The 15,817-nt window shown below is 45.5% G+C and overlaps 1 protein-coding gene across 4 annotated transcripts in view; it reads left to right on the top strand.

Annotated features, from left to right (window-relative positions):
- The window catches only part of UTRN (utrophin), a 1,396,454-nt gene that overhangs the window by 646,100 nt on the left and 734,537 nt on the right, over positions 1-15,817 (top strand). The gene's annotated exons all lie outside the window — the stretch shown is intronic.

Genomic DNA, 15,817 nt, shown 5'->3' on the forward strand with positions numbered 1-15,817 from the left:
ACAGTCCCAGGTTGTGTGCAAGAGGCGCTGCACAAGGGTAAGTGGCCGGTTGGCTATCACGCTATCCCTTATAATCTTTGTCTTGTAAGGTATGCTCTGTGGCCGAGCTCCAGTTGTATCAAGGACCGTCTAGAAGAGATTGCAGAGTGTCGAGGGGTCACCCTCTCCTCGGCCGACTCCTTGTCTGTGAACAAGCCTAGGTCTTGCTCCCAAATAGTTCACAAGGAATCAAAAGATTCTTTTGTGTTATTGATTATATGGCGATAGAGCTGTGTCAACTTGTGGTCCTGCAGTTTGACCATGAGAAGTTCCTCCTCTAGTGGGTTAAATTCTGGGCAGTCTTACAAGTCAGAGATGCATTCGGACAGGAAATGTCTGAGCTGCAGACACCAGTAGAATTGACTGCATGCCCAAATTCCTCCTGCAGGCTCCGGTAGGACTTGAGAGTTGTTCCCGCCATAACCTCCCCCAAAGTAGAGATACCTGTGGCGTTTGAACTCCTAAACCCTTGTAGGTTAGCCACCTGTCCCAATAGAGTGCCTTCCCACAGAGGAGTCCGCCCGTCAACTTGTTTTGCCTCCCCAATTGTCTCAGGGTGGTCTTCCACAGATTGACCACCATCTTTGTTGCTGGTGGGAGGGTACTTTGTGGTCTCACCCCCCCCCCACCACCACCTGTATACCAAATGACGGATCAACACTCCCCAGAGAGCCCATTTCTCTGAAGCGTATGCTGGGTCTCCTGAGGCATCACACCACCATTCATTCATAGTAATTAGGTGGGAGGCCCTATAATACGACTCAATGTCCATGGCTGCTATTTCACCATTATATGTGGATTTGAAGCACTCGGCCACGCCAATATGTGGGAGGCCCTCATTCCACAGGAAGCTGCAGAGCAGAGACTTAATTTAATGGAAAAAGGAAGGTGAACTGTCATATGGATAGTTCTGCAGTTGATAAAAATAAGAGCTTGGCAATGAACCACTTTAAGGATGGCAGGTCTGCCCATGAGCAACATGGGGTCTTGCTGTCGACCCACACTTCACTGCCTCATTCACTGGCAGGGTGGTTCCACAGTGCTCATCAGGAGAGGCTGCCGCAGATCACGCAGTCTCCCCTGCAGGCTGCGTCCCCTGCCACACCACGTCTCTCCCAGCGGCCCTGGTAAGTCTGTAAGGGGTCAGGTTGGGGGTTTTGCAGTCCCAGGCAGGAAGGAGATCTCTCACTTCCTTTTCAGTCTCCTCCGCTGATGTTCACATTTCGCTTCCCCACCCATGTGTTCCTCCTGTGGCCCCTGTCACATATGGCGCTACACAATTGCGGCGCCCTTGGCCAGCTCCGCTTGGCCCCACAGGACCTTCTGTTTCAGCCCGGGCCTGCAATCAATGCATACCTGCCAACTCACACGGTGCCACAGTGTGACACACGATATTGGCTCCCATCATACGGTCTCCTGGTGAGGAGCCAATATCACACTATGGCAGGGAAAACGAGCTGAAAAGCACAGTAAACAGTGGATTTCCAGCTCGTTTTCAGAGGCTTTTAACTGTTGATGTCCATTAAGGGGTGTGCAATCACATCAGCACCAGCCTCAGCAAGCTTTTTCTCTGGGTTTTGGAGGAGGATGATTGGGGACGTGCGGGGCAAAAGTGCCTCCTAAGTTCCGCGCGGCACGAGGCTACATCGTTCCAAGGCCCCGCCCCCTCCTCACATTGTGAAATTTCTGTCTTATTTGCCAGGTATCTCAATGTGTGTCACCCACCCTGAGCAGGGGACCAGCCGATGGGCTCTGGGATGGAAAGGATGAGTTTGGATGTGCAGCAAGTGGCACAGGGCACTTTAAACTTGTGGCCGCTATTTTCGGCAGTCAGCTGATGCTCTCCAGGTGGATAGTTTTAAATGTTAAATCAATGTGCCTTTTATCCGTCTGCTGGTGTGCAGCTATGTTCAGTCCTGATTTCCACTCCTTTCATTCTTCTGTGGCTAGAGCACATTTTAATGGCTTTTATTAGTAGTAGGAAGTTTGTAATCATTTATTAGACCCCTTATTTTGTTTGCTTGAAAAATAAACGGGTTTTAAATAATCCTGGCTTCAAATTTATGAGTCCCATCTGAGAGCTCACTTAGTAATCCTAGTTTTTTGGTGTTCTGGTTATATCAAAATAGGTTAGTTAGAGCAAGAACAGGAACCCCTTTTTTGTGTTTAAACAAAATTCAAGTCCTACTGTAGAACTGAGCTGTACGCTTTTAGTCCCTTTACCTGCTGCTCCATCCAGGCCTGTATTTCCATGCTCCTTACAAGCCAGACACTATTTCTCTAGTTAGCTTGGCAGTGCAATGCATTTTAAGCTCGCCGTTACTAAGGCTGGGTGATTTTTTTTCTTCCGGGAAAGTGTATTGATTTTGCTTAATATAAAAATGCTGACTGAAATCTACTATCGAGCACGAGCAGTTGATTTCCACAAAGTGTCTTTGAGCAGCCGAGACCCATTAAAGATGCATTTAGATTTTGTTTTTATCCTTCCTCCATCTCTCCCTTGTCATTACACCACCAATTCTCTAATGCACACTGAAACATACGGTTAGCAGTGTAGAGACCCTTTAATTTGAAGGCAAATCAATTTCAATTTCATTTTATGTTTTTGTAAAGTCTAAATGCTTTGTCTGTGGAACTTCTTGACTCCTACTTTTGAGCCACATTTGTAAGTGAATAATTGTGCCTTCCAATGTACCAGGAAATCAAGAAATTCTTATTGTACTTAATGGGTCTTTTTGAACATGCTTGTTAGGTCTCGCCTAGGCAGCGCTTATGCTGGCTCTTTGAGACATGCTGTATTCAGGATATGGGCATAAAGCTCTGCCCACTTTCCATCCATCTATTTATTTGGCTCCTGTCCTTTGTAAATGGTGGCTTTCATTGGTCAATAGGCTTAGTAGTTCCTCCTTAGTACCGCCTTGTCTCTCCTTGTAACCGACGAGGACACCTCCTGTTACATGTGTTGTTACTTCCTAGGTTTTAATTATAGCCTCAGAGCACTATTTTCTTAAAGGGCTTCAGCTAGGACTCCTGCTTGGTCCCAAGTAAGGCTGGCAGTGGTTAGTTTCCTCACTCGCACATCTTACTCTTATATGAGACCTTCTATATATTTCACTTCATCAGCTCCAGTACAACCTAATCCGGAATTAATATAATCATTATTTTGTCACTTTTCAAGGCTACTAATTGTTTATATGGACATAGCTATTTGAATCTACTTGTGGTACTGTCTTGTATGCATTATGGGTAGGGTGGATTTATCATATCTTCTGTAGGTTGCAGTACCATATGTGGCCAAAAGAGGTCCAATGGGACCATGGCTAGGTAAAAAAACATTAGCATTTATAATTCCAATAACTCCAACTCCAGCAAATGCGAGACCCATTGCATTTCCAATGTAATAGGTCTTACATCTGTTAAAGTTAGAGCTGTTGGCACTGAAAATTACAATGTTTTTTACTTTTGCTTTTTTGTACCATTGGCAATAGTGCAATGCAAATAAAATAACTCTACTGCAAATAAAAATAAACAAAAGTAAAAAACATTGTTTTTTTAACGTCAATAGCTTTAACTATAACAAATGATGGACCTATTGCATTGCAAATGCTTGTTTTCCTTCCTGATTGAAGCTATAAATCTGTAACAAGCATGTAAACATTAGCAAGCATTGGCACAGCCAATAGGTCTCATCTTTGGGACCTTATAAGTATTTAGTCATGCAGCACATTATTATTATTATTAACTCTGCCAGATGGTGGGGACATCAGACCCTCATCATTGAGCCGATCCAGGGAAGCCTACACCCATATCACAAAGAGCCGATGCTTCGAAGAGGCCTGTACATGAACAAGAGCTGGCATTGTTTGTATTACTAAATAACCAGCCCACACAGTACAAGTGGGTAATAGTGCAAACTAAACAGCACTTTCGCCTGGCCAGTGGCCCTCGCTCACCTGTACTGAGCCAGCCACCAGCTTCCTAGTTAACTCACCGTTCAACAACCTTTAAGTAAATCACTGTATCTGAAGTCCTTAAGGCTTTAACTACATTGAGTGATTTAGACAGGGCATGAACCTAGATATTATGCTATCATGAACCACAACGAAAAACATAAACAAGGGACTTTTGAAATGTGCGTGGTGGGGGACTGAAAGCGTAAATGAACGAGGGACTTTTGAAACATGCACAGCGGGGGGGTGAAAACAAATAAATGAGGCACTTTTCAAACGTGCGTGGCGGGGGAGTGAAAACAGATAAACAAAGGACTTTTCAAACATGCAGCGAACAAAAAATAATGGATGGAGGACATGGCAGGAAAGAGACAAAGAGCTGCTGTGTTCATGGCACAGTACCAATTTAGCCGAAAAAAGAGTGTGGGAAACAAATGGGAAATACAATCAGAGTGTAAGGGAACATGTAACATGGGTGGTTGCCACAAAGTGAAAAACACACCCAGAGGATGGCCAAAGAGCAATGGAACAAAGGAATTCAGAAAGGCACAAGAAGGAACAAATGGAAAGCGGTGGGCGTGGCCTAAGCAACCTGACCAGATACAGCATGCCTCGAAGAGCAGCGCATGCGCCCGGCTAGGCTTGACCTAAAAATGTTGTGTGGTGATCATTAGTAGAAGGATCTGTAATCAACTCCTGGTGATTGTCACGTTTCCCAAAATCCTTTTCACTTTAATGCTATTATCCGGAGAAATGTAGCTTTTTTTGGGACGCTTGAATGGGTTGTGTGTGAATGCATACAAAATAACAACTTCCTGAACTAGTGTTACAGATAAGAAACTTACTTTTTAGTTGGTGATTCTCAAACTTGGTTTAAACAGTGGCAGATATAGGCCCGACGTCTGTCTAACGTTTGTTGTCATCATGGTAACTATTTCCTCTCGTGTAGTATGTGATTTCTCCCCCATATAGAATAACTTTCAGGTGATAGTTGTTTGCCTGTAGTATTATAATTAACTAAGAGTAATTTTGTTTAAACTACAGTTCTCCTCAGAGTAAAAATTAAATATAAATACAGAACTTTTTCGCAAAGCTGTTCATGCTTTTTCAGCAATGTCTTGGCATATTATCTGAAAATGAATAGTGACAGAGTCTAGAAGAATCACACTAGTAGAGAAGTGAAAGGTGAGTGTGATGAGGAAAGAGGTTTACTGTCCATAAGGCTGCCAAATGAGTTTTGGCTAAGTAGCCTAAAAAATAATTTTAGACTTTTGTGTATGTAGACCTTTGCCACACGTTAGTCTAGGTGCCCATGCCTTGGTTACAAATCGGTTTTGGCCACATGTGACACAGTTGATGTACACATGCATTAGCCATACATATTTCAGTCTGTGCACAGAGGATGAGGAGTTTCATTCAGTTTGAAAAAAAAGTAAAATTCAGCAGGAAATTGTCACAGCAGTGTACATTGTAAGTGTATATAAACAAGGCAATTGAATCTGCATTTCAAACAAATTGTAAATTATGTTATATCGAAAAGTGTGATTTCATCATCGGCTTCAGGGGAATCAACAAGGTTCAACTTTTATTGAGAGATGCTTTGTTGACAATTAACATTACCGTACCCCCACCCTAACCCAACTAGTCTTCTGTCTTGTGTAAACTGAAGGTGTACGGAGATTGTAGGGGGAAAAAGGACAATGGGCCAGTTATGTTTATCCAAACTAACTTAGGGTTTCTGTCCCTATGAGTATTGGAAAACGGCCCAGTCTCTTGGAGAATCAATGCGACGGAGTACCAGGGGGGCTATCTGGAGTTTCCATCTGGGGGTTCCTAGCCCATATCACCTGCTCTCTGTTCTTCGATCATCTAGGATTTGAACAATTCCTGTAGGATATCTCAGGTCAGGTTGATGGGTCTCTTCCGAAGCCCATGACATTCCTCCCTGTGCAGTACGAGGCTCTCAGCAGATCCCCAGTGTCCAACGAGGGAACCCGGGGGGATTTCCAGGGCCAAGTTATTTGTCTTTTGGACAGTATGAGGGCCAGGTCTATAAAGTGAGATAGGGTTATGGAATGCTTAGGGCACAGATATAGGCCCAGCAAACAGTGCTCTAAGTGGTTCAGTGAGTGGCTTCCACCAGGGCCAAGTGAATTTCGGCCCAGTAGGCCTTTGGGGAGGAAGACCACCGCAGCATATGAAGGAGAACCGCTGGGCTGGTGTGGCATCTGGGGTAATCTGGGGAGATTGTAGGAAATATTTCATGCAGTGTCTGTGGCGTAAAATAAGGTCTGTAAAGTAATGATAACTGAATGAATTTGAAGCAGAAGTTATGAGATATCATGTTGGGATATTCAGATAGGAAACGCCAATCTTTATCATGCAGCGCACCACCAGGATCTTCCTCCCACCGTATCCTGAAGAGTGTCAGTAAGACATGTGGGTGTACTCGCAGACTTTTGTACAGCTATTTGACCAAATGCCTGCTGGTTCCCATTTCGTGCACTGCCTGAATGAGGGAGTGTGTCTCCGGTTCCATCCCGGTCAGTGCCCAATGTTTACGGACATACCGAGCAATATTAGCATGTATTAGAAAGAGGGAATCCGGCAACCCAATGCGTCTGGGTAAATTCCTGGTGGGACACAAGGTCCCCATCTGCACACAGATTTCCCACTGTGTATATACATAAAGTCTCCCAGAGTCGTAAACTATGAGATATGAACGGGCCCAGCCGTATCGGTTTTGTTGTGTATTTTAGGGCCAGTCTCCAGTAAGTGAGTTATATCAGAGTAATGGTAAGCGGGAGGAGTGTGGTACACCCAGTAACAGCAATGTATGCATTGTACGGAGTCACAATTTCTGTGTGGTATAGTTTATTTCATTCAGAAGAAAGCCCACTAACCAATATGATAGCCGTTGAAGTTGGCCTGCATAACAGTAGTCTCTAAAGTCTGGGGCACTCATTCTGCCCTCATCTGGCGGGAATTGTAGTTTAGTCAGACTCACTACGCGTCTGCCAGCACCCCAAATCAAGTAATGAGTTGTCGAAAATAAGCTACAAGAATCACCAATAGTAAGTTATTAAAAAGTAAAAAAGACGGGGAGCATCACCATCTTAGAAAGTGCCAGTCGTCCTTCCTGCTATTGAAAGAGGTAAGGTGATCCTGAACCGGATCTGTGAGCAGAGAGAGGTGAGTGCTTTTTTCAGATTGCCTTCCAACAGGTCTAAGGTGGATCTATAGATTTGTACACCAAGGAAGCAGACAGTGTTGGGATACTGTTCATTCCCAATGGTATATTATCTCCCAGCATGTGGTCCTGAAAGGAGAATGCATAAGATTTATTGTAGTTAGCTTGTAGGCCAGTGAGATTCACAAACCGGTTGAGCAGAGTCGCTTCAAATTCATGGTAAGTTCATGTATGAATAGTATGAGGTTGTCTGCATGTAAGGAGATTGCATGTTGTTGTTGTCCTTGTGGTGTACAACAGTCACCCGCCCTCTTTCTAATACTTTGTGCTAGCAGTTATATTGCTAGCACGAACAGGAGTGGGGACAGGGGGCATCCCTGCCTGGGGCAGCCGAAAATTGGTTAAGTGGAGGATATGTGAGAGCCTGTCCATGCACGAGCCGTGAGGTTAGTGTATAGGAGTTTAATCTACCTTATATAAGTCGAGGAATACTAAATTTAGTCAGAGTTGCAAACAAGTAATTCCAGCCTAGGGTGCCAAGTGCCTGCTGAAGGTCAATGGAAAAGCATCCAGATGAAGGGTATTTTGCCTTGGCAACCTCCATCACTTGGTATAATAGTCTAATGTTTAATGAGGTTCTGTGTGGTATGAATCCATTCTGACCTGTGTGGAGTAAGTCTGGAAATAAGAGGAGTAGATTTTTTGCCAGGACCTTGCTCAATATCTTATATTTGGTTGAGAGTTATGACAACAGCCTGTATGAAGACATGTTGTTTGTGTTGCAGCCAGGTTTGAGCAAGGACTCAACTAGTGCCTGGCAAGCAGGAAGCAGAAATGGAACCAGTCTCAAGTGATGTTTTGTACAATGTTTCCAGGCATGGGAGCAGGCAGTTAGCGAAGATGGCATAAAACTCAACGGGCAAACCATCAGGTCCGGGTGTCATATCATGAGGGAGCTTAGTAATCCCACTGCAAATTTACTCTTATGTCAGTGGGGCTCCTAGTTCTGCACAGCGAGACATCTGCACCTGTGGTAGGTACAGGTCGTCCAGGAAGGCATCCAAAGCAGCAGGCGGCGGAGGCTGGAGGGGGCCATATAAGTGTGTATAGTATTCCCTAAATGCCTTTTTAATGTCTTTCTGCATCCGGCACATTGTGCCCTCGGGCGTGCCTATTGATAAGATGGGGTTTGGCACCGTTGTGGATGAATCATACGGGCCAATAAGTCTCCTGATTTGTTGCCTTCAGTGTGTATTTTGTGCGTGTAGGCATTATAGTCTAATACCCACAGGTCAAAATTATAATACAGAGCACAGCATCAAAGTTGTTTCAAATTGACTCTGTTGTCAGTTAAAATTAATTTCAATAAAACGCTAAGGAAAACAGAATGGACAGAATAATATGGTCCAAATGTGAATACAAAATTAAATAACTTCTTGATATTGTTGACACGTAGTTGGAGCGTAGATGCAGACAGCTCACACGTGTTTCGTTCTGTAGACAACTTTCTCAAAGCTCAAACTTTGACTGTTATGTCTGTGATTGTTTAAATTCAAATATGAGCCAAACTCCCCTTTGTGTACTGGGGAATTGAGACAGCACAAGCTTCGAAATGACCGTAGGTGCAGCGGATAATGTTCCAACTTTGACATCGTCTCTCGAATACGAGAGTGACACTTTTACAAGCTTGGGACTGTGGTGCTCGTTGTGAAAGACGAGACTACAATCCTAGGATTTCATTTAAAAAAGTTATATGTCCATAGTAGGTGTGAGGCAGCCCATGCAATTGGTGCTCCCTGCTTCCTGCGGAGAAGTCCTTGTATTCCCCCAAGGTGTACGAGGAGTTCCGCATACTGAGTGCGGCATTCCTACACTTCATCTAAGTGAAAATCATCGCGGGCTGCCATGCGCACTAGTACTCCCGGTCATGTCTCCGATTGTGTTATATCATGCAAGACTGTGTGTTGTGCCCCAGAGGATGTGGATATAGATGTCCCTCATATGATCACCTTGAACGCCTCCCATTCTTTCAGAGGTGATGTGGCAGTACCCGTGTTTTGTGCAAAATAGTCAGTGATAGCAGTGGCATCTTTAAAGACTATGGGCATCATTAGGATGGCGGGCGGACTTGACGTGAAGAGGGACCGCCCGCCATAAGGGCGGGGGTCCCGTGGGGGCAATTAGGATGCGCCCACCACAGTGGCGGACGCATCACGCATATTTAACATTGCGGCGGGCAGTGCTAAAAGCACCGCCGCAATGCTAAAAATGCATGTCGCACATTCCAATGCACAACGTGGCAGGCACCGCACGGTGCCTGCCACGTTGTCTATTGAAATGCAGGGGGGTACCATAGGTCCCCCCCATGAGCACCCCCCACCCCAAGGGTCCCTGGGGGCCCTCAACAGGCCCCCGCAAGCAATTCCCTCATGCCTTTCCATGGCGGCAATGCAGCTACGGAAAGGCATGTTTCCGCACCCATAGTAATATGGCTGGCGGTGTCTCACAGACACCGCTACCATATTAAACTCTTTTCCGCCCGGTCGACTTGTTGACTGGGCGGAAAAGCGGCGGGCGGTCCTTCCGTCCGCCGCGGTCCCCCGCCATAGTAATATAGCGGGAGGGAATGGGTGGCGGGCGGGGACGGATCTCGGGCAGATCGCCACCGCCATGCGGGCGGTGGCGATCTGCCCGAGATCCTAATGGGCCTCATAGACTTTCAATTGACGTGGTTGTAATCACCAAGTGGGCACTTGGTGATTACTACCGGCCAAGATTGGTATCCAGAACTGCATTATAATCTCTGCCAATCAACCAAGGCAGATGGGTCAAGTCTGCCAGTGCAGAGGAGAGCGGAGATAGGAAAAGGTCCTGTTCTGTTTGGGGTATGTATGCTTTCCAGTACCATTGGTCTACCAACTAGCATCCCTTGCACATACATATAAGGACCATATAGGCCTATCTTAGTATCTTATCTCCTCAAACGGCGTTCCAGCCCGTACCTCATGCAAAGGCTGAGAAAGCCATGGCGAACAGCTGCTTTCTCCACCGTCTATGGAGTTTAAGCGACTCAACAGAGGAAAGGTGAGTCTCCTGCAAGTAAAGTATTTGGGCCCAAATTGAGCATGTATTCCGTGTCGTTTGTGAGCTGTGCCAATTCCCCTGACATTCCATGTCAATATATTATACAAATTTGTAGTTGTCAGTGCGCGTAAGGCAAATATGAAGTCTTTTTCTTTTTTTATTATTATTATTTTTGTTATTTTTGGGAGTCAGAAGTCAAAGACATCAGTATTGCAGGTTACATATGGACAATCAAATATGGGGTCTGTAACATGTAGCCCATCCTCGAACCTCCCTCACCTCCAAGAATAAAACATACCCTTTGTGTCCTAAGAGAAAAAAAACAAAAAACATTCAACTTCAATGCACGGTCCAGCGAGGAACGTTCATTCAACCAGGGTAACAAACATATCATAACTAAACATAAATTGTTGCAACTGCTATGGGGTAGGCTAGCAGACCCTGGGTTATTGTGGAGCCTGTGCCCGGTACAGTGAGAAAGAGGAGACGTGAAAGAGATTACCCACTGGGGTGCCTCAGGAAAGTAAGAAAATACCATAAAAGACATTGCTTTTTAAAGAAAATATATCTATACAATATATGCATTGCGGACAATCTGGGAGATCATGATTGTCTAAGGAGCTCTCCAGAAAAGTAGACTGGGCCCCATGTATATGTATATGAATGGTGATGATGGAAGAATTAAATCACAGTATCTGAAGTTTGAGGCATCACCGTCGGGAACAGTGTCATACTCATGTTGGAATCTGAATCTGATGTCCCACTGCTAGAGGAGCTGCACAGAGATTGGAAGGATTGCTGCTGCCTGGAAGAAGTCACTGTAGCTAATACTGCACTAGTTCTTGTTGAGGAGATGTGGCCGCCTGGGTCGAGGGTCAATCGAGGTTTCCCCTGCTGATGCCAGCATGGGGGATGTCATGAGGAACTGCATGTGACATCCGAAGAAGTGGGTCAACCGGCATCTGAACAGTAGGTTTCCAGCCAGTCCCAGACCGATTCTGGGCTGTCAAAAAGCAATGTTCGCTGATCGTTTATAACTCGTAGACGTGCTAGGAACATTAAAGCGCAGGTTAAGCCCTCTGCATGGAGTTGCCTATGTGCAGCCAAAAACAACGATCGTTAGACTGAACTGCAAGAGGATAATCTGGGAAGAGGAACGCATTGGTGTTATCAACAATAATTGATGCATTCTCTCTGACCTTCTGCAGGACAATGTCTCGCTACCTAAAATTGAGAATATGTGCTGCTTTGGGCCTTGGAGGCTCTTACCACAGTAAGCAGATCTGAGATTCCTTGTGACACCACTTTAATTCTCAGCCAGTCTTCAATGAACTGTGTTGCGTTGGATCCCTCCCGCCCTGTGGGCATCCCAATTATGCGCATGTTATTGTGCCTTGCCCTGCCCTTTGCATTTTCAACCCTATCATGTAGTAAGCGTATTTGCGAATGCAAATCCTCAATTTTTGCTGTGTAAGCTACCTGTTGTGGTTGCGAGGTCCGCTTCTGCTGTTTTGACCCTGACGGTCAGTTTGAGGTGGTAGACACGAAGCAGACCCAGACCCGATGCTAGTGCGCCAATGCAATGTTCGATAGCAGCTGTGGAATCCCGGATTTCTTGCAATATAATTTCCAGCTTGTCTACTCCTTTGCTGGGCACTGTAGGGAGAATAACGTCTACTCCCATGTGATCTGATGATCCATCAGATCGCACACATCCTGATTGGGAACTATTGTGACTTGGGTGGGGAGGGGGTGTTTTGTGCCCTTTGTGTGAACCATGGCAACCTGAACCCCAGGCCGTGGAGAAATACGTAAGATTTCGGGGAGATGTCACCGTGTGTGGGGCAGTGTGAGCTATTGCTCTTTCAAAAGACAGTGTTCGGGTCCTTCGAAGGTAGGTGGCCCAGCTTCCGTAGAGGGGATATCAAAGTCTCTTTCAGGCACAGTGTTAGCAAAACAAGTTGGGAGGTCGGGCCGCCGTTGTTCGAGAAGGCATTATACTGGGCATGCAGGGTCACTGTAAATGGTGGAGGGGTGAAGCAATCAAGGAAACCAGTAAATAGGGCGAAATGTGATTGTGACTCTCCATTGTGAGAAACAGGTCATTCACAATGAGGAGTAATGGCACCAACGCAGTTGGCTAGAGCTTTTCACCTTGACGATGCAATGCATAGTGAGTGCCACGTTTGACTTGGTTGTCCCCTTTCCTTCTTAGGCTCAATATGGCCAAAGAGCATGGTGTGCAGCTGGCCCACACAGTGCAGGAGGGGGATTCCTGGGATGATCTGCCACAATATGTTATCAGAGGGCTGTTTCTGTGGCCCAGATTCTATGTGGCAGAGGGGTTGGGCAATGCCTCAGTGTCTACAAATTTGACTGGCAAGTACAAGTGTTTGCCTGAGTAGTGGTGGGCCCCAGTATGAGGTCAGCAGCAGCGTGAAGAAGCTATGTACCTTGGAAGGGGCCTCAGATAGACAAGTTTGTTGTCCTCAGAGATCTGGAATTGCAGACAGCGTTCTGGGTGAGGCAAATCCTCCTGGACCAGTCCTTCAGAGGGGAGCTTCATTGACTGTGCCTCTAGGAGCACTGGTAGGCAGTGGTGCTTCTTTTTTTGATGCAGGCGCTTTTAACCGGGCTATCGTGCTGCACCCACCTCCTTTTAGAGTTCATTTAGGGCGTGTAATACGTCCAGTTGATATTCAGGCTGCCCAGATGACTCAGCCAGCCTTGTGTTGCAAATTCCCCGTGACCGGCCCTTCAGAAGAACTGACGCACGTCTGCGTCCCCAGGAGTACAAGAAGTCAGCGGCAAAAAGTTTATGCCGTACCTCATATATAGGAAGAATTGATGTTCACTGACCCATATGACGTCTGCCTTTGGTCCGTGGACAACAGAACCACCATCTGGTATTGCAGCTCCCAAGGCAATGTGGGGTTCCGTGCACACTGCCTAGCGGCACTGAGTCTGGTGATGGTTGCTGTATCCCCACAGGCTGTCCATGATGGTCAGTAACCTGGTGAGTTCCCTAAACGTTCGAGCAGACAAATTCAGCATGCGCCATCTTGCGGATCATGAGTGGTGTCTGCATTCCAAGGTGGATCAGGGCATCTTCATTCAGTGAGTCATGGACTTAGTAGATTCTGTTTGCTGCCACCAAAAACAATCAATGGACGGCCTTTTGCACCATGTAGCTTCCTTCTCAAAGCTCTCTGGGGATGTATTCTGCGTTTGGTGGGATTCTGGCCTCCTTAATACATTTCTGTTAGGAGAGACAGGACCCAGCTCGTCTTCATCGCCCCAAATTGGGCTTGGAGAGTTTGATAGTACACCTGCTTTATCTTACCATCTGCCCTTCACTACAACTACCTTTGTGTGGGCCTGCTGTTCCAACAGTTAGCCAGATTTCTGCAACCGAACCTCCACAATCTACATCCCGATGTGAGGATATTTTTTTGGGACTGAACTGAATTGTTTTGCTCTTTTGCCAAAAGTGGTGAATGTAATATTTTCTGCTAGACGTTTATCCTTAAACTCTGTCTGCTTTGGCCACGGGTCTTAGTTCGCTGCCTAGTGTGAGGACAGATATTTTGACCATCTTCAAGCAAACCTGTTTGATGTTCTTATATTTTTGCGTCTGTGGCCTGGTAAGGCTTTGCTGGGGGCACAGTTTAAGTTCCTTATTGGTCCTTTGGCATTTCTTTACCTGATCAGCCCTCTTTGTTCAAATTACACACTGGGGTGTGTTTCCCCTGATTACTTTTGTAATGCCACAGAGGGATATTAATTATGAGTCTATACACTTGAAGATGGTTTCTGTTATTGCCATCGCTTCTGTATGTCATGTCAGTGAATTGCAGGTGTTATTTGTAAATATACGAACTTTTTCTCCAAAACGTTGGTGCTTTTGATTAGAACATCATTTCTTCCAAAAGTGGTGTTGCATTTTCATGTGGGGCAGTCCATTACGCTTACCACATTCTTTTTTTGCCATATTACACTAAAGAGTGGGAGAGGCTACATCTTTGTATTCTAAGTGGGCCCTTAGTTTCGCCATTGATTGCGCTAAGGAGCACCAGGTGGCCAAAAAAGAACCTGAGAACCTTTGAGCTCATTCCATTCCATTTGGTGGAGGCCATGTCTATTTCCTTGCTAGAGGTGGTCCGTTGTTAGACGTCTGGCAGGCTTTTACACAGACCTCTGTCTATATCTTCATCACTACCTGTATTGACTGAGGTCTGCAGGAAAGATCTTTTTAACCGCTCAGTTCTGTATGACTTCCTGGTGTAAAATCCACTCCTCTGACCCACCAGCTTTGGGCGCTACTTTGTTATTAATTAAAAACGATGAGACCTTTGTGGTTCAAAGTGTCTATCAGTAGAACAAGTTACCTTCGGTAACACTCTTTCTGCTGGTAGCCTATCCAACCACAGACTTCTCACTGCTTGGTAACATCCCCATTTTGGAAAGTGGACTTATGGTAGGTTATGAGATTCAATATTTGTAATCATAGTGTCAACATCCTAATTTGTCACTAGCGTCTGAGGGCGCAGAAATAATTGGTGAATAAACTGACATTTGCCTGTATGGGCGGCTCCTATGTCTCTCAGTGTTGTGACTTCTGTAGGTGGGGCAGAGCTGCCAGAGAGTCTGATGACGCTAACTGATGGCACGCTGGAGTATTGCACAAAGATTTCTGCAACCAGTCATGCAGCTAGAAATACTCCAAAGTTGAGGAATGCGTCGGTAGATTACCCACCTATAGGAGTGTTTCCGAAAGTAAGTAACTTGTTCATCTGATGATGGTCACATATGTTTGGTTTCTCCTGAAAACCAGTGAAATTATGAGATGAGATATAGCAAAGAATAGCAGTGGTCCGTCGGAGTGGAATCCATTTTAGTAATTTTGTTTTCATGTATATGCAGATGTGCACAGTAGAATACTCATTTACAATGTATGGCAAAAGCCTTAACCCAACCATTTTACACTGCCGAGGGTGGGACAGGGATTTGCCTAACAAACGCCAGAGCCTGGACCTCAAGGGGATTGTGTTATTACTTACGAATGCTGTCGTTCCTTTGAATGTGTAGAGTTAGAAATAAAATGCTTTGTTTTCTTCTAAAAGCAAGAATTTGACTGCGCGTTGATTTATTGACAGTACTGTGTGCACTGTATGAGTCGTGTTCACTCACATGTCACTCCACTTCCATCCCCCGAGTGAGGATTTGACTGCTCGTCTATAGCGACCACTGAGAGTCAAGTGCACAAGGGGTACTTGGCCCAGTTGCTCAGGATCCATAGTAGGTCCGGGCGCAGGCCATTAAAAGGGCTCAACTACCATGGTAGAGCCCAGTGGCCCCTGCATGCCCCTTTGCCCTCTACAAGGGGTTCCGAAAGAATTCCTCAGTCATGTTAAAAGCTTGACATATTTGATGTATCTCACTATGGAAAACCCAATAACTATTGAAAAAAAATATCTGAATGTGCCTAAGGCTTGAGAGTGTACGCTAAATTCTTTGCTGGCTTGCCAACTTCTCATAAGCAGTTTTGATTTTC

This window comes from Triturus cristatus, chromosome 6, assembly GCF_964204655.1.
Source record: "Triturus cristatus chromosome 6, aTriCri1.1, whole genome shotgun sequence".
In the NCBI taxonomy this organism is placed as follows: Eukaryota; Metazoa; Chordata; class Amphibia; order Caudata; family Salamandridae; genus Triturus; species Triturus cristatus.